Source organism: Sphaerodactylus townsendi, linkage group LG06, assembly GCF_021028975.2.
Source record: "Sphaerodactylus townsendi isolate TG3544 linkage group LG06, MPM_Stown_v2.3, whole genome shotgun sequence".
Classification (NCBI taxonomy): Eukaryota; Metazoa; Chordata; class Lepidosauria; order Squamata; family Sphaerodactylidae; genus Sphaerodactylus; species Sphaerodactylus townsendi.
Genome location: NC_059430.1, coordinates 42,191,158 through 42,216,514, shown reverse-complemented (window position 1 = coordinate 42,216,514; position 25,357 = coordinate 42,191,158). Strand labels below are relative to the sequence as shown.

The 25,357-nt window shown below is 42.0% G+C and overlaps 1 protein-coding gene across 1 annotated transcript in view; it reads left to right on the top strand.

The window, feature by feature from the left end:
* The window catches only part of TCF20 (transcription factor 20), a 182,882-nt gene that overhangs the window by 29,365 nt on the left and 128,160 nt on the right, over positions 1-25,357 (top strand). Inside the window, exon 2 of the mRNA XM_048500899.1 lies at positions 8,783-8,850. The gene's annotated coding sequence lies outside the window, so the exon portion shown is untranslated. The remainder of the gene's footprint in view (positions 1-8,782; positions 8,851-25,357) is intronic.

Genomic DNA, 25,357 nt, shown 5'->3' with positions numbered 1-25,357 from the left:
AGATTTGCCCTAATCATGGGTGTCAGATATTTGTCCTTCTGGATGGCATCCCCCACTCTTGCCTATATCAATTCAGGTTCCTCTCTTATGATAGCAGCTGCTCAACTGCGTCTCTCTGGTGCCTGCTGATTGCCTCTGTCAGCTGATGGCCTTGTGGTCTGCTCTGGTGGCATTTCCATGTGTGCAAATACCATAGAACCAGGAAGACGTTGATTTGTGGGAGGGGTTTGCTATGAACCTACTTCAGTTTTCATACATAATCTGCTGTCAAGGCAACATTGCAGTGCTTCATAACCTGTTACAACACATCTACACACTACATAGTTAAAATTAATATTGCTAGCCTCAACAGTCTCTGGGTTTAGGTGAGAACTAAGCTTTAATTCCTTTTAATTCACTGCTACCTGATGCTATATTCACCAAAGAGGGAGCCAAAACTTGGGAGTGCTGTCAGATGTCATGTTTGTCTCTTGAACAGAGCAACAAGTAACATACTCCATGGCTTTCCTCTGATGGTATCAATATTCTGGAGCTGCTGGGCTATTGACCCGATTTGGCAATACTACTGTGTTAGTATTTCATCAAACCCATTTCTGCGTTACGTGTGAATTCCTGGATGACATTTGAAAATGCCCTGTTTCAGGATTTGGCATGGTGCCTTACATTAGAGATTGGAAGCTGTTTCTTATCTCTCTGATTGCTTGGCAGACCCCAAACTGAAAAGTGTGATTGGAAACCTGTTCATATGTAAATACAGATCCCTGAAGGCTGCAGCAAGGTTGAAAGGGGAAAAATTGCAAACATGTATGGACATTTTTAAGGAGAGAAAGGTAACATTTCTGAAATTTTCAATAAGAACAGGATAGAACAAAATAAAATAAATTAAAAACCCATATCTAAGAAACAATTGCAATTAAATTCTAAGACAAAGAAAGAAAAATATATATACATATATTAAACAATGACATAATAGGAGTGTTGTGGGGTTTCCGGACTGTATGGCCACGTTCCAGTAGCATTTTCTCCTGACATTTCATCTGCATCTGTGGCTACTGGAACATGGCCATATAGCCCAGAAACCCCACAACACTCCAGTGATTCTGGCCGTGAAAGCCTTCAACAATACAATGACATAATAGGCAATGAACTATAAATGATGGTAAAAATGAACAGTAAATGGTAATGTAATCATTGTGTTTTATAATGTGTTGTAATTTGTTGTAACCCGTCCTGAGTCCCTCTGGGAAAAGGCGGGATAAAAATGCAATAAAATAAATAAATAAATAGGTACTAAATAGTGATTAACATAATCTTAACAGATTGTTGTGGGTTTTCTGGGCTGTGTGGCCGTGGTCTGGTAGATCTTGTTCCTAACGTTTCACCTGCATCTGTGGCTGGCATTTTCAAGGTGTTCTTCAGAGAGAAGTCTGTTACACACTGTGGCCAGTGGGAAGGGAATGTTTTTAGTGGGGTATATATTGTCCATGTCCCAGGGTAGGGAACCAGTCAGTAATTGTTTGAGTGGAACTTGCTATGCAAAGGTGTGGTTGACTGTATTGTATTGCAGGTGGGTTAAAAACATTGGGGAGAGAAGTGCCCCCTGTGGAACCCTACAAGAAAGGGGGAACTGCTGAGATATCTCATCCCTAATTGCTACTTGCTGTCCTCAGCTCTGGAGAAACGAGGCTAGCCATTTCGAGGACAGTAACAGCAGTGCTGATCTTCCTCAATCTAACTGGAGCCGGAGCAGGATAATATAAAAAGGAGTGGTGATAATGGTCAACCTTGATGTGTCAAATCCAATGGTTAAAATTCTGTTTATTAAAATCTTTGCATACTGTTTTGTGTAAATAGTCTTTATCCAATTCATAAATCCTTAACACATTTCTGGAAGTTTTGAAGTTATAGAAAAAAAAATTAAGTTTCACTTTAAAAGAAAATGGAAACATCTGTAGCAGTTAATTGTTTCCCCTATGCAACTTTTTCTACTTAAAATTGGTAAATGTGTTTTGCATACTTTGGTTAATGCATAGGAATGCTATCAAATGGATTTCTGAAATCTCTGTGTATAACATATAAGGATGTATGTATCTCATAGTGGTTATGGAATAGAATGTGTCTTGGTATAATTTCAAGCACCAGGAGTCTTTGAACATTCAGGTATGGATCACCTCCTTGCTGACTTGCTACTAGCAGACTGAAATCCACATTATAGACTTTATGACAAGGTTAATAATCTCAGTCTTTTGAATGGCAGTGAGATTATTTCTTTAGACTGACAGACTGATACCGTAAGATTAATTTTAGGTACCTTCTGATTGTTGTCTGCAGCTGTTTTGTGTTTGCAGTATCAGGTCTGAGATCTGGAAGCAAGAGTACATTATATTAATTTGGATTTAATGTCTGAATATATGAAGCAGCCTTACATGGAGTTCATTCTTGTAGTGAACTAGTTCTCCCCTAAGCAGGAGGACATCTTCATTTTGAGTGATTCCCACTGCATTCCCAGAGAGGCAAAATCTGATCTTCAGCTTCCGGTTCCTGTGGGAGTTGCTTGTCCTCCTCCTCAGTTTTGGTACTCTGAAGAGCAATAACGATAGCAACAGTAAGGAAATAACTTAACAAGAAGGAAGAGTAAAGGGAAGAAGGAACGCTCCCCCCTTTGGGAAACCTAACCCAACAGGAACTGCAAACTCCTAACTAAGACTGAAGAAACTTAGAAACTGAACTCCATAGAAGCTGCAACTAGAACTGCATACCGGTACTTTAAAAAAAAAATTAACCTATAGTTGCCTATCTGAAGACATGCTAGGATGACTGGGTGGGCAAGATGTCCTCCTTGGCTCAGAGAAGAAGGACCCTTCACAGTAAGTGTCCAATGGTCGTTCTCCCCTGAGCAGGAGGACATCTTCTTTTTGGGACCTTTTAAAGAAATGTCCCATGGGTGGGAGGGATTGGTCTATATGTTTAGCACATACTGCAGGACCTTGTGACTGAAGGCTGTGTCTGCTGAACTGTACTTGTTGAGTTTATAATGTTTGGTGAAGGTGGTGATGGATGACCAAGTGGCTGCCAGATTTCTTCTATTAAGGCCAGATTTCTTCTATCAGATTTCTTCTATCTATTCTATAAGAGGGGAAGTTCTCCTATGGATTAAAAACTGGTTGAGAAACAGAAAGCAAAGGGTGGGTGTAAATGGGAAGTTCTCACAATGGAGAGGTGTAGGGAGTGGTGTCCCCCAAGGATCCGTTTTGGGACCAGTGCTAGTCTTTAACCTATTCTTAAATGACCTGGAAGTAGGGGTAGGTAGCATGGTGGCCAAGTTTGAGGATGGTACCAAATTATGTAGGGTGGTGAGAACCGCAAAGGATTGCGAAGAGCTCCAAGTGGACCTTGATAAATTAGGTGAGAGGGCTAAGAAATGGAAAATTCAGTTCAATGTAGCAAAATGTAAAGTGATTCACATAGGGGCAAAAAATCCAAACTTCACATACACGTTACAAGGGTCAGTGCTATTAGTCACAAGTCAGGAAAGGGATTTGGGCATCTTAGTTGATAGTTCCATGGGAATGTCAACTCAATGCATGGCAGCTGTGAAAAAGACAAACTCTATGCTGGGGATAATTAGGAAAGGAATTGATAATAAAACTGCAAAGATTGTCATGCCCTTATATAAAGCAGTGGTGCGACCGCACTTGGAGTACTGTGTTCAGTTCTGGTCGCCACATCTCACAAAGGATATTGAAGAGATAGAAAAAGTGCAGAGAAGGGCAACGAGGATGATTGAGGGATTGGAGCACCTTCCTTATGAGGAGAGGCTGCAGCAATTGGGACTATTTAATTTGGAGAGGAGACGTGTGAGGGGGGATATGATTGAAGTCTATAAAATTATGCATGGGATAGAAAATGTTGACAGAGGCTCATTCTGCACATGCAGAATAATGCACTTTCAAACTGCTTTCAATGCTCTTTGAAGCTGTGCGGAATGGTAAAATCCACTTGCAAACAGTTGTGAAAGTGGTTTGAAAACGCATTATTTTGCGTGTGCGGAAGGGGCCAGAGAGAACTTTTTCTCTCTTTCTCACAATACTAAAACCAGGGGGCATCCATTGAAAATGCTGGGTGGAAGAATTAGGACTAATAAAAGGAAACATTTTTTCAAGCAACGCGTGATTGGTGTTTGGAATATGCTGCCACAGGAGGTGGTGATGACCACTAACCTGAATAGCTTTAAAAAGGGCTTGAACAGATTTATGGAGGAGAAGTCAATCTATGGCTACCAATCTTGATCCTCCTTAATCTGAGATTGCAAATGCCTTAGCAGACCAGGTGCTCAGGAGCAGCAGCAGCAGAAGACCATTGCTTTCACATCCTGCATGTGAGCTCCCAAAGGCACCTGGTAGGCCATTGTGAGTAGCAGAGTGCTGGACTAGATGGACTCTGGTCTGATCCAGCAGGTTCTTATGTTCTTATGAAGTATTCTTGAACAGTGCAGCATTGATGGCCGCTCCTCTGACCAAGTGTGCTATAATGCCCTTAGGAGGGACCAGACTTGATGCCTAATAGGCTTCTGGAATGCATTCCCTAAGACATTTACCTATAGTTTGAGCAGATATCTTTTCCTATTTGTTAGGAGGGGACAGTGGGATGAACATGGTGTCTGTTTGCCTGATAATCTGTGACCTAATGGTACATGCCTAAGGGGCCCTTACATCTAAGATGAGCCAGATCTTCTCCTTGGGGTGTTTGGGGTTCGGACTGAAGGAAGCGAGACATTACTTCTGTCTATGGAATCAACCTTTGGGCGGAAAAGGGGGTTGGGGTGTAAAACCACTTTGTCTTTGTGGAAGATGCACAGAAATCGTCCACGGATAGTGCCCCCAGTTTGGACATGCATTGGACTGAGGTTACTATGACTAAGAAGATGGTTTTGAACCTAAGAAAATTCAGTGAGATCTCCCTGATTGGCTTGAAAGGAGGTCGTGTGAGTGCAGATATGGTGTTGAGCTTCCAGGTGGGGAACCGGTGGCAATCGGGCTTGTCCCTGGCGGAGTCTCCTTTTAGAAATCTAATCAAATGAGGGTGTTTAGATGTGGGGTGGGATCATTTTAGATATGGCTGCCAGCTGTCTACTCCGGGTGAAGGCCCGGAAGCCAGATTGAGTGCCATCTTGCAGGAAGCAGAAAAGGTTGCTGGTACCCAGATTATGACAATCGACCTCTTTCCCATGACACCACTGGACAAAGGCCTTCCAGGTTACCTCATATATTCTACTGGTCGATTTTTTTCTGCGACACCAGAAAGGTGTCTGTGACCTCCTGAGAGTAACCTAGTTTTGAGGAAAAACTCCCTTTCAATCTCCATGTGGCTAACTGCCACCATGCTGGGGTTTGATAGTAAAGAAGACCCTGCTGGAGGAGAACCTCGCAAGCGGGGAGAATGAGAGGTGGACTACAAGCCACCTCCTGTAGAGAGGAGACTCAGGGCCTCCTGGGCCACATCAAGGCTACTACTATGACACCTGCTTGTACTTCTTGTATCCTCTGGAGAAGCTTGGGAAGCATTGGGACCAGGGGAAATACGTAAAGAAGGGTTGGGGGCTGTGGGGTTGTTAATGTGGTCTGCGGCCTCTGCAACTGGGTGATAGAATTGGGAAAAGAACTTTGTAAGTTTGTGATTTGCCTTGGAGGCGAATAGGTCCACCTCCGGAGGGCCCAAGTTGTTGCAACTCAGCTGAAAGACTGCCCTCTCTAGAATCCACAACATTGGCTGAGCCAAACAGCCTGATGGTTGGAAGTTCCTTGAATGTGCTCAGCTCAGATGGAGAGTAGATTTTGTTCTGCCCATGTAAGAATTAAAGAGGCTTCTGGGCGAAGAGAGGCTAACTTGGAGCCCCCCTGTCTGTTAATGTAGGTCTTTGCAGAGATGTTGTCTGTTCTGATCAGAATGTGTGAGCCCTGGCTGATGTATTGGAAGAATAGCAGTGCGAGAGGAATGGTGGAACAGTTCCACTCTGGCTAGCCTCCCTCCCCCTCCCCCTCCTCCTTCTCTTTCCCTTTCCCTTTCCTTTTTCTCCCCCCCAATTATTCTCCCCATAATTATCAGATCTGTAGGGGCGCTGTCATGAATTTTAATATTGGTAAGGATTTTAACTATGCATATAAGTTAATATAATATATATTTTATTTGGGTGCTGTGTGGTTTCCGGGCTGTATGGCCGTGTTCTAGCAGCATTCTCTCCTGACGTTTCACCTGCGTCTGTGGCTGGCATCTTCAGAGGATCATATATATATTTTAACTGAATATTTTATTGGTAGTCAGCCACCCTGAGCCTGACTTTAGTCAAGAAATGATGGGGTAAAAATCAAATAAACTAAACTAAATGTATCCAGTTTAATGCTTTGTATTTTAAAAAATATCTAAGGAGAGGCCTAGTCGAGCCCATCTTTGCCATGTACATTTAGTTTATCAGCCAAGCATTTGGATGGTTAATGTTTAGTTCCTCAAAACTGGGGGCAGGAGAGGAGACTGAGTCACACTACACCTGTTGGAAGCCAAATGGGTAATATTGCAGAAATTATTATTCCTACTTCCAGATCTTTTCTGGAATGTTCCATAGGCTGTGGTAATCAGGGGAGCATCAACTTCACACTGTCATTTTTCTGCCAGTAGAGGACAGATTCTTTTTAGAATAACTGGAATGATCCAAGGAAAAATGGGTGCCTTGCACTGTAATTGAAAGCTAGACAGAAATAACACTTTTAATATAAGACAGGGAGTGGGTTAAATTTACTAGGATGAAACGCTGCATTAGAATGTACAGTAGGTTCTTGCCTTTTAAGTTCAAAATTCTGTTTAGGTAGCAAATGGAATTAGTTTCCTGGTTGGAATTGTTCCCAGGTGGGCACTTTTTGAAACAGGTTTTGTGATGCAAACCTCTGATTACTCCACAGAGAGGAAACTGACTGAATGCAGTATAGATTCAAGACCAGGGCAATAGAATCTTGCATGTTGGGTATGAGAGTGTATTCAGAGAACTGCAGGTGAATCCAGAAGGAGAACAGCAGAGCTGTGCCAGGCTGAGAGAAACTGACAGTTACAGAGTTGTGTGGGAGATATTTGCAAGTCAGAGCTGAATTACACTGACAGAGTAACACAAAGAAATTTGCACAGCCAGGACCAGATTGGCTTCTGTAGAATTGAATGCTGCATAGCCCTCGTCAGAGAATGCAAAGAGAGAGTGAGAAAGTGCAAACAGCAGCAAACTCCATCTGTCTGTGTCTCTCTCTTATACACACTGTGATTAAACAGAGCTGCCAAAAGAGGTCAGCCCTTGTTGACTTGGTGACAGGTTGGCTGGAAGACGATATGATCTGGAAGGGAAGTGATATTGGTCACATTTTTGAAACAAAACAAAAACACCCTCCTCTCAAGACATCTAAGTCATATGATAAGTTTGTGATGGTGGTTGGCTTTTATAGGTTTTTTTAAAATCTCAAAATAAGCATCTGCTGTCCGTGGGGAAGGAAAGCAGCAAGCCTAGTAGGATATGTGTGCCAGGTGTAAGCAAGGAGGAACTCACTATCATCTCTCTCTGTGTTTCTCCCCCTCCCCTCTCTTCTTTCTTTTCTCAATAGCTGCTGTATCTGGGTGGTATTGTTTTCCAAAATGTTTTCCTGCCAGGTTTAGTTGATAAATTGATTATTAGTAGCCATGATGTTTAAAGGCAGTCTCCATATTCAAGGGCTGTTTACTTCACAACAGTAGATTTGGGGGAATCAGTAGGAAATAGCCTCCACCTTACTCCTGAACTTTACAGATGGTTTGACTACTGTTGTTTGAGTGCTGGACTGGCGGAACTCTTATGCTAGCCAGCATAAGCAGTTCCTGTGTAGCAGCCTGTTGTGCCTCCACCATACCAGTAAAGAGAGTCCATATAACACTGAACTTAATCCAGATCTATACCAGAAGTTTTTAACAGTTTTTTGTGCCATGGACCCGTTTGGCAGCCTGATGAAGCCTGTGGAGCCTTTCCCAAAATGTTTTTAAATGCATAGAATAAAACACATATGATCACAAAGGAAACCAATTATATTACAAAGGAAACCAGTTAGAGGTTAGGGAAAATAAAGATGTAATTTTTTCCCATTCATGTTCACGGACCCCCTGAAATCTATCAAGTTCATGGACCCCAGGTTAAGAACCCCTGTTCTATATAGTGTTTTCTACTGCCCCTTGTGGACCTCTGTAGGTAAGGAATGCTTGGTTATCTTGGCTGAGGAATATCTTTCTTTGTAGCTAGTTATGTACTCTGATGTATTCTGTAAAAACAACAATGTATGTGATTTGATTTGTTTTTGATTTCATGATGAATTTTTATTCCCAATTTCTAAATCATGTGTTCCTTCACAGATTTTTAATCACACTTATGCCTAACCCAGCCCTATGAGGTATGCAGAGATGAGTGATAGTAACCAATCCCAAGTCATCTAGTGATCTGTGATTTAAAACTAGGGGCAGTCTGTTTAGCCATCCACTTTTTTAGTTTATTTATGGAGCTCAGTGCAACAGAGGTGAGTTTTGCCAACATTTTATCTTCACCCTGGGGGTGAGGTTATGTATAGAGATGGCAACTGGGCCCAAGTGAGCTTCATGGTTGAAAGTCTGGACATAAATATAAGAAATGAATGTATGGGTTTATGCGTGTGCTCAGTTTTTTTATGTACACAAACAGATTGTTTTCATTTATCTTCTCTCAAGGAAGTTCTCTCCCTCTCTTTAGAGTTTTCTCTGGCTCTGTCTTGACAATGATCCACAAAAAAACTCTTCACTTCGTCACAGAGGATAAAGGTAAGACATAATTATTTTGGGAGGTGGGTGGCAAAGATGACATATGAGGCGAATTCTTCCCTTTTTCAACTTTTCTAATCTACCACTAAGAAGAAGAATAGTTATTTATGTGTGAGATTTAATAGCCACTTCATATGTTGCTCTTAACATGCAAAAATGTGAACATCAGAAGCAGATTTTTCAATTGAGGAATATTACAGGCACATGGACAAGCGTGCTGAGATTTGCTGCATTTCCCTCCTGCATTTGTAAACCATGATCAATGTATGCTTGCCATAGTATAGCGGGTGAAGTGGCTGTTAATTTTAATTGAGAGCCAAGGATGCAGAAATCTTGACTCCTTTATTTTAAATATTTATTAGTCATGCATATTAAATATCAGAGCAAATATGAAGGCAGGAGATTTAAAACCAGTAGAAATTAAAATTCTTCTCCTCTCAGTTCATCCTTCAATCTTTTCTAAAGTCACCATTTTACTCGCTCTTCAGTTAAATGCTTCTAGGTAAGATGAGATCTGAATTTATAATGGAGGGAAGCAGAAAAAAATTGTTTTGAAGCAGACATGCTATCTCTAAGAAATACTTTTTACCGAATACACTAAGGCACAAATACAATAACCATCCCAACTCCTACCCTGCAGATGTGCTTTTCAAAGGTCTATGTTCTGCAGCTTCTATCTATACCAACTCCTTCGGGGGGCTGGAAAATATTCAGTTATATGAAATTCTTGTTAGCAGGGTGCTAGGTACACAGTTATCAGCAGCCACACTGATTAAAAGATAAGGATAAGTGTTTATTAAGGGAACTATGGGGTGCACATATACAACATATACAATTGAATGTAAGGTTTTGGTGTTGGACCTCAAACCCTTAAGAGCCATAGTATCTTAAGGGCCATAGTATCTGCAGGACCACCTCAACTGGTCCCTGGCCCAAAAGATGTTTGGCTGACCTTGACCCAGGTCAGGAGATTGTCAGCCCTGGTGACAATGCTCTGTCTAGCAAGATCTGGGCCCTATGAGACCTGATGAAGTTCCACAGGGCCTGTAAGACAGAGCTGTTCCACCAGGCTTATGGTTAAGGCCAATACAGATGTACCATCCAAATGGCCTCCTCCTCCTCTTTGTTTTTGACATTGGCGGGATTATTTTTTAAAAGCTGATTTTATGTGCCTTTGGCATTTTAAAGTGTTGCTTTTGTTGTTTTATACTGATTGTATTTTAAATGTGGAAATCATCCTGAGCCCACAAGCGGAAAAGCGACATATAAACATAATCAAATCAATCAGTCAGTCTGACAGATAGAGGCAGCCTGCAGCCTGCTAGTTTGGGAAGGAGGAAGAACACAACTTCCAAGAAGGAGGAAATTAGATCTAAGAGTATCAGCCTAAGGACAGACAAGAGGTGACACAAAAGGACAGAAGGGTTTCTAAACTTACAGCCAGAGGTGGGATCCAACCATTAGTGGTTACTAATTTTTCTGAGTGCTGAGAAGGGGTTACTAAAGCAACCTCCCTGCCCAATAGGGACTGGAGGTGCATGTGTGCGGCGGCCCCACTGTTTGAATCCCACCACCATCGGAACCTGTTATTAAAATTTTTGGATTCCACCACTGCTTACGGCCCTATCTAGCTGACCACTTGCCTGTCCCCCTGCTGTGTCTTCTTCTCAGTTCCTTTGTACACTAGGCATTGTGACTTCCAACAACTGTACCATTCATATCATAACTTTTAAGCATAGCCCTTTATGTGCTGACTTCCATCCTTTGGGCTGCCTGTCAAATCTGCACGGCTGATTCTAACTGAATTTAATGAAAAGGCACTGGACTGATTCCTGAGAACCAATATAAAGATTCATGTGAAATCTTTAATCAAACAACTTAAAACAGATTCATTGCTAGGGTCTCCTGACCTTGTTGATGGCAGGGAAGCACAGGTAAATAGGAATGGTCAACTAGCATGCAGAGATACATAATTGAGATGGCAATAAGGTTTGCTAATTCAACAGTCCTTCTTTCTCAGTTTTCCCTTGTATGATTTCCCTCTGCCCTATTTTGCTGTCCTTTACATAGCATTGAGGAACTACGGTTGGTAAATTATGTCCAAGGACTCACAGTGGCTGCTGCTGAATCAGTTAGCTGGGGCACCTGCTGTCTCAAAGCTAATGGAATTGAAGAGCTGGGTTTTCAATCTGAAAGCAACAGAATCAAATAAAAAAATACATAGAATGTTATGCAGTGGGTCCTTGCATGACTTGAGATTGAAAATATTGTGTTTTTCATTGTAATAGAAAGAGAAGTCATGAACCTCTAAGCAATTTGTATTTTCAGGACTTGAATATAGTCTGACTTGGTTCTTTTTTTTTATATGATCAAGCATTTGTTCTGAGCTTGGAACAACTGGAAGAGAGGACTAGATAGATTAGGGAGATCTGGAGTTGCTCTTTAAACTTGAAATAGATACAAGCATACTCGCTGAGCTGGAGCAACTCTTGTGTTCCTTATATGGTTTGGTTTTTCCATAACTCTCCTCTTTTTTGTGCAAATTTAGAGCTTCTTCTGAAATACTTTTGGGGTCAGTTGTTTGAACTGTGTGGATTTTCAACAATCTTTTGCTATTCTAGGGAAAATGTTATGTATGAATGGCAACATGCTATTCTTTGTGTTGTATGATGTCTCACTGTCTGCATTGAGCCACATGGTTTGATTTGTGTAGAAGATGTTATTTTATGTTTCCTAACGTTATTCCATTTGGAATGTGGTTCTAGACTGGCAGTATACATCCATGTGAACTTTTTTACAGAAATCACTACCAGCCATCAAATGTGGAAGCATCTATGCAAAATGGTACCAAACTGGTATAATTGGGCGGGAGGAAGGGAGGGAGGCGAGGGTAGTAAAATAGGTAATTTTATGGGGAAAATTCTACATGTTGGAAAGTCCAAATTTTGAAACAAAAATCAAAGGCAATAAAAAACTATTACAGTAACAGTAAACAGTAATATAGGAGTTAAAGATATTATGTCCATGATCTTAAATACTAAGGGATAGGTTGTGTTTAGAATCTGTTTTGCACACACATTAGGCTGCTTCCACCTGGGTTATTTGACTTGTGGTTGTTGCTGTAAAGAAGTGTTGTCCCCCAGCTTCTTTACAGCATCATGACACATTTGTGCACCTCCTGGGGTTTCTGTAGCTTTTCTCTGATCTTTCCTAAACTTGCTTTGCTGCTGTGAAATTTGGGGAAAATCAGAGCAACCTCTGGATGGCTGCCATGTGGGTGAGAAAGTTTAGATTTTCCTGGTCCATTTTTTCAGTCCCTGTGGCCACTCCCCAATACCACTAGTGGGCTTTTAAAAAATCAGTTGCATATTCTTATGCCAAAATAACAATATTGATATCAAGTTCTCTGCATTCTTAAATAGAATTGTTTTGTTAAATAGAAGTGCTTATCTAAACCTTTTCGTTGCAGAGATGGCCTTTCACCTTATAGCCCTGCAATAAAAGAGACTAGAGGCTTATACAGGCTGTTATATTGTTATAAAAATAACATGACATGGAGGTGGGTGGGTGGGTGGGTGGGTGCTGAAGGGGGACTGGGGCAGAGACACTACAGGAATCCTCATTACGTCTGGCAGCTACAAGAACAATGGGGAAACTACAGAGCTAAAAGCCTCTTCCACATGGTTGGTCACTCTGCAGTAGAGCTCTGTGCCAAACCTGTAAAGATTAGAGGCAAGATTAGCCACTGCAGCCTCCCTACCACGTTTACAGTGCAATGCAAAGCAGAGTCAATGGGCTTAGAAGGATGCAACTCTGCTTAGGATTGATTGCACTGTTGGTCTAGTTTGCTTTGTGTCTGAGCTTTTGGTTTAGGGGAAAAAAAACAAGGTCTGAAATTGCCTCAGGGGAGCCTACTTAATTTGGCACCAACACCCAATGTTAGACAGTGATGATCTGGTCTACGGTGCTTTTGAGCTGAAATTGGTCCTATTCAAGATTTGATAAAAAGGCTGTTATATTGGGGCATAATACATTGCAACAATAAAAAACATTGGCAGAGAACTGGAGGGTAACTGGTAGCTTTTAGGAGTTTTTGAAGTGTTCAGTAGATTCTGAAACCTTTATGAAAGTATTTGAGAAATTGTTGCTGAAGCTGAAATATGAGAGTATACTCTAGCCCTTTTAGTCGCAGAGATGGGATGGCTGTACCTTCCAAATGAATTTTACGCATATAAATCTATTTTGCTAAAATAATCTTTCTTCCCTGTTGCTATGGTTATATGTTTCCTTCCTACTGCATTTCTTATAGCTTTCCTAATCATCCTCCAGCTTCTGATCACCATGTGTTTAAGTCTGTTTTCCCTTCTTTGGTCCTCATAGCCAGTCTATCACATTAATTGTTGAAAGCTAAAATATCCACTGTAGGACCTTTTATCTCTGCATTTGGTCATCCTAGCCCATGAAGGTGAAGATACCAAGTTATTACAAATAGGAATTAAACTGGCATGAGAGTTATGTATGCCTTTCTTATTTAATTAGAGGCATCACAATTTCACTGTTCACTCTTCTAAAGAGTAATAGCCGAACAACATAGTACTTAAATAGTGATCTCAGGAGGCTAGAACATTTGAGTAACAGGGCAAAGTGGATAGTTTTAAACAAAAGTGAAGTTTCAGAACAGAAATTAGAAGAGCTTTAAGACCGAGAGAAACCCAGAGGGCTGAGGAGAAACAGCCCACCAAAGGAAAAATATTTCTACCGTACATCAAGAGAATCACAGATCAAATAGGGAAACTGATGAAAAAACATAACCTACAAACCATCTTCAAACCCACCAGGAAAATACAGCAGATTACAAGAGAGCAAATGACAAGGGAGACCCCCTCAATTCTGCAGGAGTCTATCGTATACCCTGCAGCTGTGGAAATGTCTACATAGGAACCACAAAACACAGCATTCAGACTTGTATTAAAGAGCACAAAAGACACTGTCAGCTTAACCATCCTGAAAAATCTGCAGTAGCAGAATATGTTCTAAACAAAACTGGACATAACATTTTATTTGAAAACACTTAAATTCTGGACAATTCGGAAGGTTACTATATCAGACTGTACAGGGAGGCCATTGAAATTCACAAACACCAAGACAATTTCAACAAGAAGAGACTCTGAGAATTAACAAAGCTTGGCTACCAGTACTTAAAAACACCAGAATTAAAGACCAAGGGCATGCTAAATTCATGGACAATGGACTCCACCCAGACACAGGATTTGCATTCACCAATACTTCTGCTGTCTCAGGGAATGCAAATGCAACTACAATGTAAATGGACTGATAACCCCACCCGCAATACAATGCACTTAACCACACCTTTGCATAGCATGTTCCACCCAAACACTTGCTGATTGGTTCCCCACCCTGGGACATGGACAATATATACCCCACTAAACATTCTCTTCTCACTAGAGACAGTGTGTTAACAAACTTCTCTCTGTGAAAAACACCTCTGAAGATGCCAGCCACACAGATGCAGGCGAAACGTTAGGAGTAAGATCTACCAGACCACGGCCACACACCCCAGAATACCCACAACAACCAAAAGTGAAGTTTATTTTTTAAAAATTAACAAATATATTTCCATTTTCTTCCAGAAATACATGTCTAGAAATGTACTCCAACTAGATTATACTAGTTTTGCTTGTTATCTACTCTTCCCAGTCAGCCCAGGTGAGCAAGACAATCTGCATTTGAAAAGTCATTCTTAAGACCATACTGTGAACAGGTGCATGTAGCTCCTTGATCTTGGTAGAAGAGGAACAAGAATGAATTGGTTTACTAGAATTGGGAAGTAAATTTCTTGAACGAAGGTTATGATTTTGAGAGGAGAATCAGTGTGTTGTAATTGCTGGGTGCTGGTACCAAATAAATACATGCAGTGACTTTTATGATAGGCAAGCTTACATTCAGATTTGCTATGAAACATTGACTTATTTGTTTGATACTAGTACCAGGGGGCGGGGGGAGCTTGTTTAGTTTGTTGTAATGATTCTAAGACTATTGAGTGGACAACTTCAAGAGGAGAAAATGTGTACAACTTAAGAACATAAGAACATAAGAACAAGCCAGCTGGATCAGACCAAAGTCCATCTAGTCCAGCTCTCTGCTACTCGCAGTGGCCCACCAGGTGCCTTTGGGAGTTCACATGTAGGATGTGAACGCAATGGCCTTCTGGGGCTGTTGCTCCCGATCACCTGGTCTGTTAAGGCATTTGCAATCTCAGATCACGGAGGATCAAGATTGGTAGCCATAAATCGACTTCTCCTCCATAAATCTGTCCAAGCCCCTTTTAAAGCTATCCAGGTTAGTGGCCATCACCACCTCCTGTGGCAGCATATTCCAAACACCAATCACACGTTGCGTGAAGAAGTGTTTCCTTTTATTAGTCCTAATTCTTCCCCCCAGCATTTTCAATGAATGCCCCCTGGTTCAAGTATTGTGAGAAAAAGAGAAAAATTTCTCTCTGTCAACATTTTCTACCCCATGCATAATTTTGTAGACTTCAATCATATCCCCCCTCAGCCGCCTCCTCTCCAAACTAAAGAGTCCCAAACGCTGCAGCCTCTCCTCATAGGGAAGGTGCTCCAGTCCCTCAATCATCCTTGTTGCCCTTCTCTGCACTTTTTCTATCTCCTCAATATCCTTTTTGAGATGCGGCGACCAGAACTGAACACAGTACTCCAAGTGCGGTCGCACCACTGCTTTATATAAGGGCATGACAATCTTTGCAGTTTTATTATCAATTCCTTTTCTAATGATCCCCAGCATAGAGTTTGCCTTTTTCACAGCTGCCATGCATTGAGTTGACATTCCCATGGAACTATCAACTAAGACGCCTAAATCCCTTTCCTGGTCTGTGACTGATAGCACTGACACCTGTAGCGTGTATGTGAAGTTTGGATTTTTTGCCCCTATGTGCATCACTTTACATTTTGCTACATTGAACTGCATTTGCCATTTCTGAGCCCACTCACCTAATTTATCAAGGTCCGCTTGGAGCTCTTCGCAATCCTTTGTGGTTCTCACCACCCTACATAATTTGGTATCATCTGCAAACTTGGCCACCACGCTACCCACCCCTACTTCCAGGTCATTTATGATTATGTTAAAGAGCACTGGTCTCAAATCAGATCCTTTGGGGACTCCCCTCCTGACATCTCTCCTTTGTTAGAACCTCCCATTTATTTTCACTCTTAGTATCCTGTTTCTCAACCAGTTTTAATCCATAGGAGGACTTCCCCTCTTATTCCTTGATTGCTGAGTTTTCTCAACAGTCTCTGGTGAGGAACTTTGTCAAAAGCCTTTTGGAAATCCAAGTAGACAATGTCCACCGGTTCACCCCTGTCCACATGCCTGTTTACACCCTGAAAGAACTCTAGTAAGTTTGTAAGACAGGATTTGCCTCTGCAAAAGCCATGCTGACTCTTTCTCAGCAGGTCTTGCTTTTCTACATGTTTAATAATTTTATCTTTAATGATAGATTCTACTAATTTACCAGGAACAGATGTCAAACTGACTGGCCTGTAATTTACCGGGTCCCCCCTAGATCCTTTCTTAAAGATTGGTGTGACATTGGCCATCTTCCAGTCTTCAGGGATGGAGCCTGATTTCAGGGATAAGTTGCATATTAAAGTGAGAAGATCAGCAATTTCATGCTTGAGCTCTTCAAGAACTCTTGGGTGAATGCAATCTGGGCCAGGGGATTTGGTAGCATTTAGTTTATCAATGGCTGCCAGAACTTCTTCCTTGTCTACCACTATCTTCGCTAGTTCCTCGGATTCGCCTCCTAAGAAGCTTGGTTCAGGTGCAGGAATGTTCCTCACCTCCTCTTGGGTGAAGACAGATGCAAAGAATTCATTCAGCTTCTCTGCAATCTCCCGCCATCTTTTAGCACACCCTTTGTTCCTTTGTCATCTAACGGGCCTACCGCTTCCCTTGCTGGCTTCCTGCTTTTGATGTACTTGAAGAACTGTTTGTTGCTGGTCTTGATGTTCGCAGCCATGCGTTCCTCATAATCCTTTTTTGCCTCCCTTACAGCTAACTTGCTTCTCTTTTGCCACCATTTGTGTTCCCTCTCATATTCTTCATCAGTCAAACTGGACTTCCATTTTCTAAAAGACATTTTCTTTTTTCTGATAATTTCCTCAACCTCTCTTGTTAACCATGGTGGCTTTCTTTTGGACTGGGTGCTGCCTTTTCTAACCTGTGGAACACATTCCAGCTGAGCTTTTATTACTGTGTTTTTAAATAACCTCCAAGCATCCTGGACAGTTTTGACTCTCTTGATTTTCCCTTTCAGCTTCCTGCACTATCCCCTCATCTTTGGAGAAATTTCCCCTTTCTGATGCTGAATGCAACTACATTAGTAGTTGCCACTTGTTCGCATGCTGAGATACTGAATCTGACAGCATTGTGGTCACTGTTCCCTATCGGCTCAACAACACTAACTTCCTGCACCAGGTCCTGGGTCCCACATAGAATTAGATCTAGGATCACCTCTCCCCTGGTTGGTTCCACAACCATCTGCTCTAAGCCACAGTCATTTAGCATATCCAGGAATGCTCTCTCCTTACTATGACCTGAACATGCATTTTTCCAGTTTATATGGGGATAGTTAAAATCACCCATTACCACTACATTTTGTTTTTGTTGGCCTCTCTAATTTCTTTTTCCATCTCAGAATCCTCTTGTGCACTTTGGTCAGGGGGACGATAATATATTCCTAATATTAAACTGTCCTTCACACCTGGTATTGATATCCACAGTGATTCTGTAGGGGAACCAGCTCCCCTTGCATTGTCTATTTTATGTGATACTATGCTCTCTTTGATGTAAAGGGCAACTCCACCCCCAATGCGCCCTGTCCTATCCTTCCTATAGAGCCTGTAGCCTGGTATAACAGCATCCCACTGGTTCTCCTCATTCCACCATGTCTCTGTAATGCCCACTATATCAAAGTCCTCCTTCAAAACTCTGTACTCTAGCTCCCCCATTTTAGGTCGAATGCTTCTACTATTAGCATAGAGACACCTGTATACTCTGTCTCTGTCCTTAACCTGGGATTTATGTGCTTTACCCTCAAGTCTTTTGCAGACACTATCCCTTGTCACATGCACATTGCTATGTTCCTCGCTTGTATGTGGTTGATTTAGAAAAACCTCCCTCTCTGTCTGCATCCCCATAGATACTGTATTCCGAATTGAAGTCACCTCAGCTCCTGTCGGCTTTCCCCCAGTGATCAGTTTAAAAGCTGTTCTGCCACCTTTTTAATGTTGAGCGCCAGCAGCCTGGTTCCTCTTTGGTTAAGATGAAGCCCGGTCCCGCTTGTACAGGCCTGCCTTTTCCCAAAAGGTTCCCCAGTTCCTGACAAATCTGAAACCCTCTGCCTTACACACCACCTTCTCATCCACGCATTGAGACCCTGTATCTCTGCTTTTCTGCCTAGCTTCGCCCTGCGCTGCGTGGAACGGGTAGCATTTCTGAGAATGCCACCTTGGAGGTCCTGGACTTCAACCTGTTTCCTAGCAGCCTAAATTTAGCTTCCAGAACCTCCTGGCTACATTTCCCAATGTCGTTGGTGCCAATATGGACCACAACTGCTGACTCCACCCCAGCACTGTCTAAAAGCCTATCTAGACGAAGCGTGACATCCGCAACCTTTGCACCAGGCAGGCAAGTCACCATGCGGTCATCACGCCTCTCACAAACCCAACTCTCTACATTTCTAATGATCGAATCACCCACTACAAGGAGCCCCCCCACCTCCCTGAGGGGTATCCTCAGTGCGAGAGGATAGCTGATCACCAGTTAAGGAAGGGATCCCATCTAAGGGAGCATCTTCCCCCACCTCAGACTGGCACCCTCCGTCCCCAAGACCTTCATTCTCCATGACATCTGAAGAGATGTCACCTTGGGAGTGGGACCCGGCTGTTAAGTCCCCGAAAGCCTCGTCTGTCACCCTCTCTGCCTCTTTCAGCTTCTCCAGGTCTGCCACCTTGGCTTCAAGAGAACGGACACGTTCCTTGAGTGCCAGGAGCTCATTGCAGCGAGGGCACACCCACGACTTCTGTCCTAGTGGCAGATAGTCATACATGTGACACTCAGTGCAAAACACTGGAAAGCCCCCATCCCCCTGCTGGCTTTCTGCCTTCATATCTGATTTGTTTAGATATTTAAATATTAAGCTTTTAGTCAGTGCCCCCCTGGAGCTATCTGCATGTACTATCTGTCAAATATGTCCTTATTAATTTAAAAAACAAAAAAATTAAATTAAAATTGCGCGCGCTCTTCTGCTCTTCCTGGCCAAGTCTTCTCCTCCACTGCTGCAATTCCTCTCTGCTGGTTCCAGAGACTGAACTTAAGCCCCACCTCTCTGGTTCCAGAGACTGAACTAAAGCCCCACCTCTCAGGAGCCCAGGACAAAGAGGAACAAGAGATGAACTCTGTTAACCCCTGTTAAGCCCCACCTTCCAGATTCAGCAGCCTTAGCTCACAGGAGCCTTACAAGGAGAAAAAGAGATAACCCCTGTTAAAATACACTGTTTTAAAAGCTGTGGCTTTGAAAAAAGCCCTCCAAAATGAACACCAGCAGGTCACTCTGCTCTTCCTGGCCAAGTCTTCTTCCCACTGCTGCTACTCCTCTTGAGAAGGGAGATAGGAATGTTTGGGGGGGGGGGTTGCCGTCGTTGGTCTAGCGTTAATTTGCTAGACTATTTAAGTTTTAAGACAGTTTCAAGGGTCTATTGCTGAAGCTAAAGACTCTCAACAGGAACAAAACACAGTCCTTTTGATCCTTCTGAAGAGTGCCTGGAAAAGTTGGAGGAACTGCTGCTGCATGGCCAAGGAAAGCTGGAAGGAACAAAAAATCCTGAAGAAAGCAAAACACATGTTGATTCCCTTTGCTCTCTCTGTTAAGGGACAGGAAAAGTTGCACTTTCAGAGGTTTCCGAAACTGAAGATTCTTTGATCTGAGTTTGGGACAGGGGAAAACATGTGTGTATCCAAGAATCCAATTGGAAGGAAATGAACATTCCATGTGAAGGAGACTATAAGTGCATAAATGGCTGTAGTCTTTCTCCATTCAGTAGCCGGGACCTAGAACTCATCAAGGATTATAATTGGTGTAGGTGGAATTGGGATGGGGTGGGAGGCTGGGGATGACAACTGGCAATTACTGCCTTCTCATTCTGATCCAGTCTGATTCTGGAAGAAAAGGTGCTGTTTTACTGAATGTTTCCTAGTGCATGATTCTAGAAAGGGATGAGACATATCCTGTTCTTTTCCTTCTAACACCACCTTTGTATCAGTACCTCAGTTTGCAAACATCAATTGAGTTAGGTATGTGTGCGTTTGCAGAAATCACCTGTGGATAATATGATTGGTGCTTGATGGTGAGTGGGATGAAGGAAGGTGACAAACATGGGGGGTGAGGGGGGAGAGAGAAAATTATTTAATTTATAGTAAAGAAAGGAAACCTGAATTCTAATCTCTCTCTCTCTCTCTCTCTCTCTCTCTCTCTCTCTCTCTCTCTCTCTCTCTCTCTTTTTCTTTTTTTGAAGTCTTCTCTTACAAGCCTTTGACCTGAACTGGCCAATTTTGTGGATTCTATTTCTTTGGAAGCAATCCTTGTTTAAAATTGTGCACCACAAGGGGCTGTAGGATCAGGGGAAGCACTGCTGTGTGGGTTTTCAGAAACTAGAGGTAAAAAGTGTTTGCAGCTTACCACAGCTGTGGTCAGGTCACTGATACCAAGGAGAATGTAAGTAGGAGCTTACTTGTCTTAGTATTGAGGAGAAGTGGGATTGGCAGGAAGGCCAGGAGGTTATAACACTTTGTTCCTCTTACGAAGAATGCAGAACAAATATCTTCCTATATCACAATATATGAATCACATTGGAATCCAAACTAGAGTTGAAGAAGGTATTTTGCATTGTAGGAAAAAACAACTGGAGCATCGTGTTGTATTTATTAATTTTTTATTGAATTATTTTATAATTTTAATGTTTTAATTGTTCTAATGTTTTGTGTACGCAGCCTTTGGGACCTTGTCAGGTGAAAACAAACAGTTTAACATTTAGATTCCTGATGAAAATTGGAATAGAGGACAAGTGAAATCCATAAAATTCTAATAGTGGGATGTGTGTCAGGAAATGGCAAACTAAATAGAATAATGATCAAAGGGTTAGTTATGAATGGCTTGCCATACACATTTAGGAACAGCAATTGTCTCTGTCTGAAAGCTTAACGGTTTGGCCCTTACAAGCCAGACAAAAAAAATGGCTGTACTTAAAGAGAAATGCTAAATATGATAGAGTAAGGTAAGCACGTTTTTTCCACATAGAACCCTGTAACTTATTTTGTTTTCTGAAGGGATACAACAAGGCATTGTAGAAGTCTGGCAGGAATAAAAACTGTATTTTGTGCTCCCTGTGACTCTACTTTAACAGTTTATTACTGACCCTGCTACCAGAATCATTTTGTAATCACTGGCTATTCTGGTATATGGAGAAACACACAAAGCAATGGGAAACCGTGGTTGCCATGCAGTAAAAGACCAGCGTATTATCTGGGTCAAAAAGGATTTCTCATACAGTATGAAACCAAAATATCCCAGATTAATTTTAACTTTGCATTTTTGCTAGTTCTGTCATAGAATCATAGAGTCGGAAGAGACCCCATCATGTCCAACCTCCTGCAGTGCAGGAACACAAATCAAAGCACTCCTGACAGATGGCCATCGAGCCTCACTTAAAAAACCTCCAAAGAAGGTGACTCCACCACACTCCGAGGCAGTGCATTCCACTGTCGAACAGCCCTTACTGTCAGGAAGTTTTTTCCTGATGTTTAGGTGGCATTTCTTTTCCTTCACCTTGAACCCATTACTCCTGGTCCTAGTCTCTGGAGCAGCAGAAAACTAGCTTGCTCCCTCACCAACATGGCATCCCTTCAAATGGCTATCATGTCATCCACCTTCTCTTCACTAAACTAACATACCTAGCTCCCTAAGTCTCTCCTCGTAGGGCATGGATTCCAGACCTTTTAACATTTTGATTGCCCTCCTCTGGACCTGTTCCAGCTTGTCAATATCCTTCTTGAATTGCGGTGCCCAGAACTGTACACAATATCACTAGTGTATTTTCTCTCCCCCCCCGCCCCCCCGCCCCCCCGGCAGTTCGCCTTACAGTGCTGGATAGTGGCAATGACATGAGGATGGGAGAAAACAGGGCTGGGGGTGCTGCATGGTGGACATTGGAGAGGAAGGTGGCATCTGTGGTGGTGCAAGGAGAGGTGGGTTGGGGCCAAGAGATGCTGTCCAGTAGGCATCTGCAATGGAAGAAGCAGTGTGTTTTCTTTGGTGTTCTGTTTCTGTGATAATGGTTTCTTGATAGCTTCCCTATGAACATACCTTTTCCCTCTTTGAAGCTGACAATAAAGCAGTGTGGGTTGGAAATGAACTGAAGTTCAAGCAGACTTCTGGAAACAGGTTGTGGATGGTGGTACTTGGCCTAGGTTATGACGTACTGCCTGAGGGCCACATGTTTATGATATTACAGAACAAAATATTAAACAGTGAATAAATGGAACCACCTTACCCCATGGTAGGTTTTCTATTGCTTGTTTTGTTGGTCATTTGTAAAAATTTCTGAGTCTTCTTCCCCAGTCATATGTATTGAATATGGGGGTCTTTGTGATATGCTGTGATTTCTTCACATTTTCAGAGTGCTCGCTTGATCATATGTAGCTTTAATCAATAACTAGTGGTACTAATTTGAAATGTATTGCCATAAATTATATAGTTCGATGATTTTCAGATCCTGTAATTACAGTCTTCTGTTTTCAGGTGGTCATTAAAGTACTTGCAGTTTTCATGAATTTTTTTTCCTATTCAGTACATGAGTGATTTTTTTTAATGGAGGAACCCTCATTCTTATTTATTTACTTCATTCATACCTGACCTTTATCCCCAACAGGGACCCGAAGTGGCTTATATCATTCTCCCCTGCTCCATTTTATCCTCCAGGCCTGTGGTGAAGTTGCTGGGAGTTAGTGCTTTTTCTATCAAAGATCTAAACTTCTTGCTACAATTTAAACATAGATTTATTTAGGATATTTCTATTCTGCTTCTTAATCTCCCTACTTGAGGCTGTGTATAATTCAAACAGTGTCACAAACATGTTGCTTTTTGCCTTTGCTTAAATAGATGGACATTAATAGTTGTTCCCCTTTTCCACACGATTGCCAACTATTAACATAACCTTAGTTACACTCCAGTCCTGATAATATTTTCTTGAAAATAAGAACATTCCACATATTCCTTATTAGCAAATCTGGGTTTTCCACCAAATTTAGACTTGAGAGGCAACTACAGCCAAGCATGGCTGCACCTTATGCACCTTTGTGATGCAGATATTTCCAAATATGATTGTCTCGTTTACATGTAACCTTTTAAGCATGTGCTTAAAAATCTCATGTATTCCTAAAAATGTAATGCATGAACGACTCTTAAGTCTCAGTGCCTTAATTCCAGTTCCCCAAAACTTACAGATGCATTATAAGGATAATTGGATTGTGACCTTAAATCAACCTTTCATGAAACTTGATACAAATGCATTTCAAACTGTTTTTTTTACACATGCATACTAACAGCTGAAGTGAGACTGAAAATTTTTAAGTGGCATGTATGAGTTACATTTTAGGACTTCAGTGTTAAACTTTTCTATAGAGTAAACATGCTGTGTAATCATAAATTATGGCTCCCTGAAAAATGGCAAACTTGCCTTCAATTATGGCTTGATATCAGTAAGGTTGGAACATTATTTTAATAAAGATAACTTACTATGCAGGATTTAAGAATATATTTGGTAATCAAATGAATGCATTTGTAGAGAAATGGTCTGTGTCTGTTATGCTTTGGAATACTTGCAAAGAAGTGGAAATGATTCCATGTTTGACAAGGAGGTCATTCTAATGACTCCTGAGGTTATCTGCCTCTTCTTGAGTACTTGAAAAGATTCACAGTACTATGATAATAAAGTGGTGATCCCAACAGAGAGCTTACCTAAGACAGAAGACTATGATGACATGTCTTAATCCAGATGTTTACCCAGATCCCTGTTAATTCTGACTGGCTATCTTTTGATACACCTTAACCATCCTTTTGAATATAAAATCAGGGTGGCAGAAGATTTTTTTTGTCACTTTCCGTAAAATTGTTGTTGATAGGAAATTGATAGTTCTTGTCTAAAATTCTCCTTGATGTTTATCTCAGATCCCCAACATTCTCAATCTCAGATTCCCAACCCCCTCCCCGCATCTGTCATGAGGGCTGAAATCCAGAGACCCCTGAATACTCTGTTTTCTGACTGCAAAGCTCTCTGGTATAAAGGAAGTGCTATTGAAATGCAAAATGTGTTATTCAGCACCTTGCTGACTTTCTAATGTTCCTTTCAGCTGGTGTTTTCCTAAATCTGCTGCCTTAGTGTATATTTGTGTGTGTGTGTGTGTGTGTGTGTGTGTGTGTGTGTGTGTGTGTGTAACTGAGAAAGAGAGTGAGCGAGCGTGTTTTTACTTCAGAATAAGAAGAATGTGTTGAGCTTGTGGCTGGAAGCCAGGGCTCTCTCTGGAAGTATAAATCGACCCATCAGGGCGGGGGAGGGGGGAGAGAGATTAACGTTGGCCGTCTTCATTAGTGGGTCCCCAGAGGAAGCCAGGGCTGCTATGAGCTGTGAATGAGACCAAGCAGGGGAGGGCTTGCGGTTTTTATCACTCCCTTTAGAGTCTCCTGAGGAGAGGAGAGAATAATGATAGCGATGGAAGGACATAAAATGAAGGAAGCTGGAGCCTTGTAGCAGAACACTTGCTGCCTTCTGATTGGGTGAAGTGGTATTTGGCTGCTCGTCCTCTGCTCCAATCAGTACCCAGTGAGCTGTTTGGACTACTTGGCATGCTAATTGGGAGGAGAAGAGAGGAAATTGGCCCCGTGGCAGCATGATGCCCTGCCATGCCAAACAAGCGAGAGTAATTACACACGCAGCGCCCTCGTTATATCGGTTTTCAAGGGAACCATAAAGGAGTAATTCTCCTCAGACCTTTTTCTTTTCTTTTTTTCCCTGGGTGTTTTAGTCCAGGTGATTTGTCTCCAGTCCTCCCATGCTTTTTGCATACTTAACCCCCGTTTACACTACACCCCCCCTTCTCCTTCAGGCCCATGTTTTTGTGCATGCCAAGGCCTGTTTTCACAAGCACACAAGTTTATGTTTCAGCCTAAGATGTTCAGTATGGAAGAGATTACATTTCAGGGTGGGTAGATTTTTCTTTCTTTCTCTCCCCCCCCCCCCTTCCCCTTTTGTCTAAATCTTGAAGAAACATATTTCTTGGTACAGTCCTTGACAGATTGAATTGTGATGGAGCTGCTACCGGTAAAATCCAGTTAAAGCTAGTTGCTCCTCCC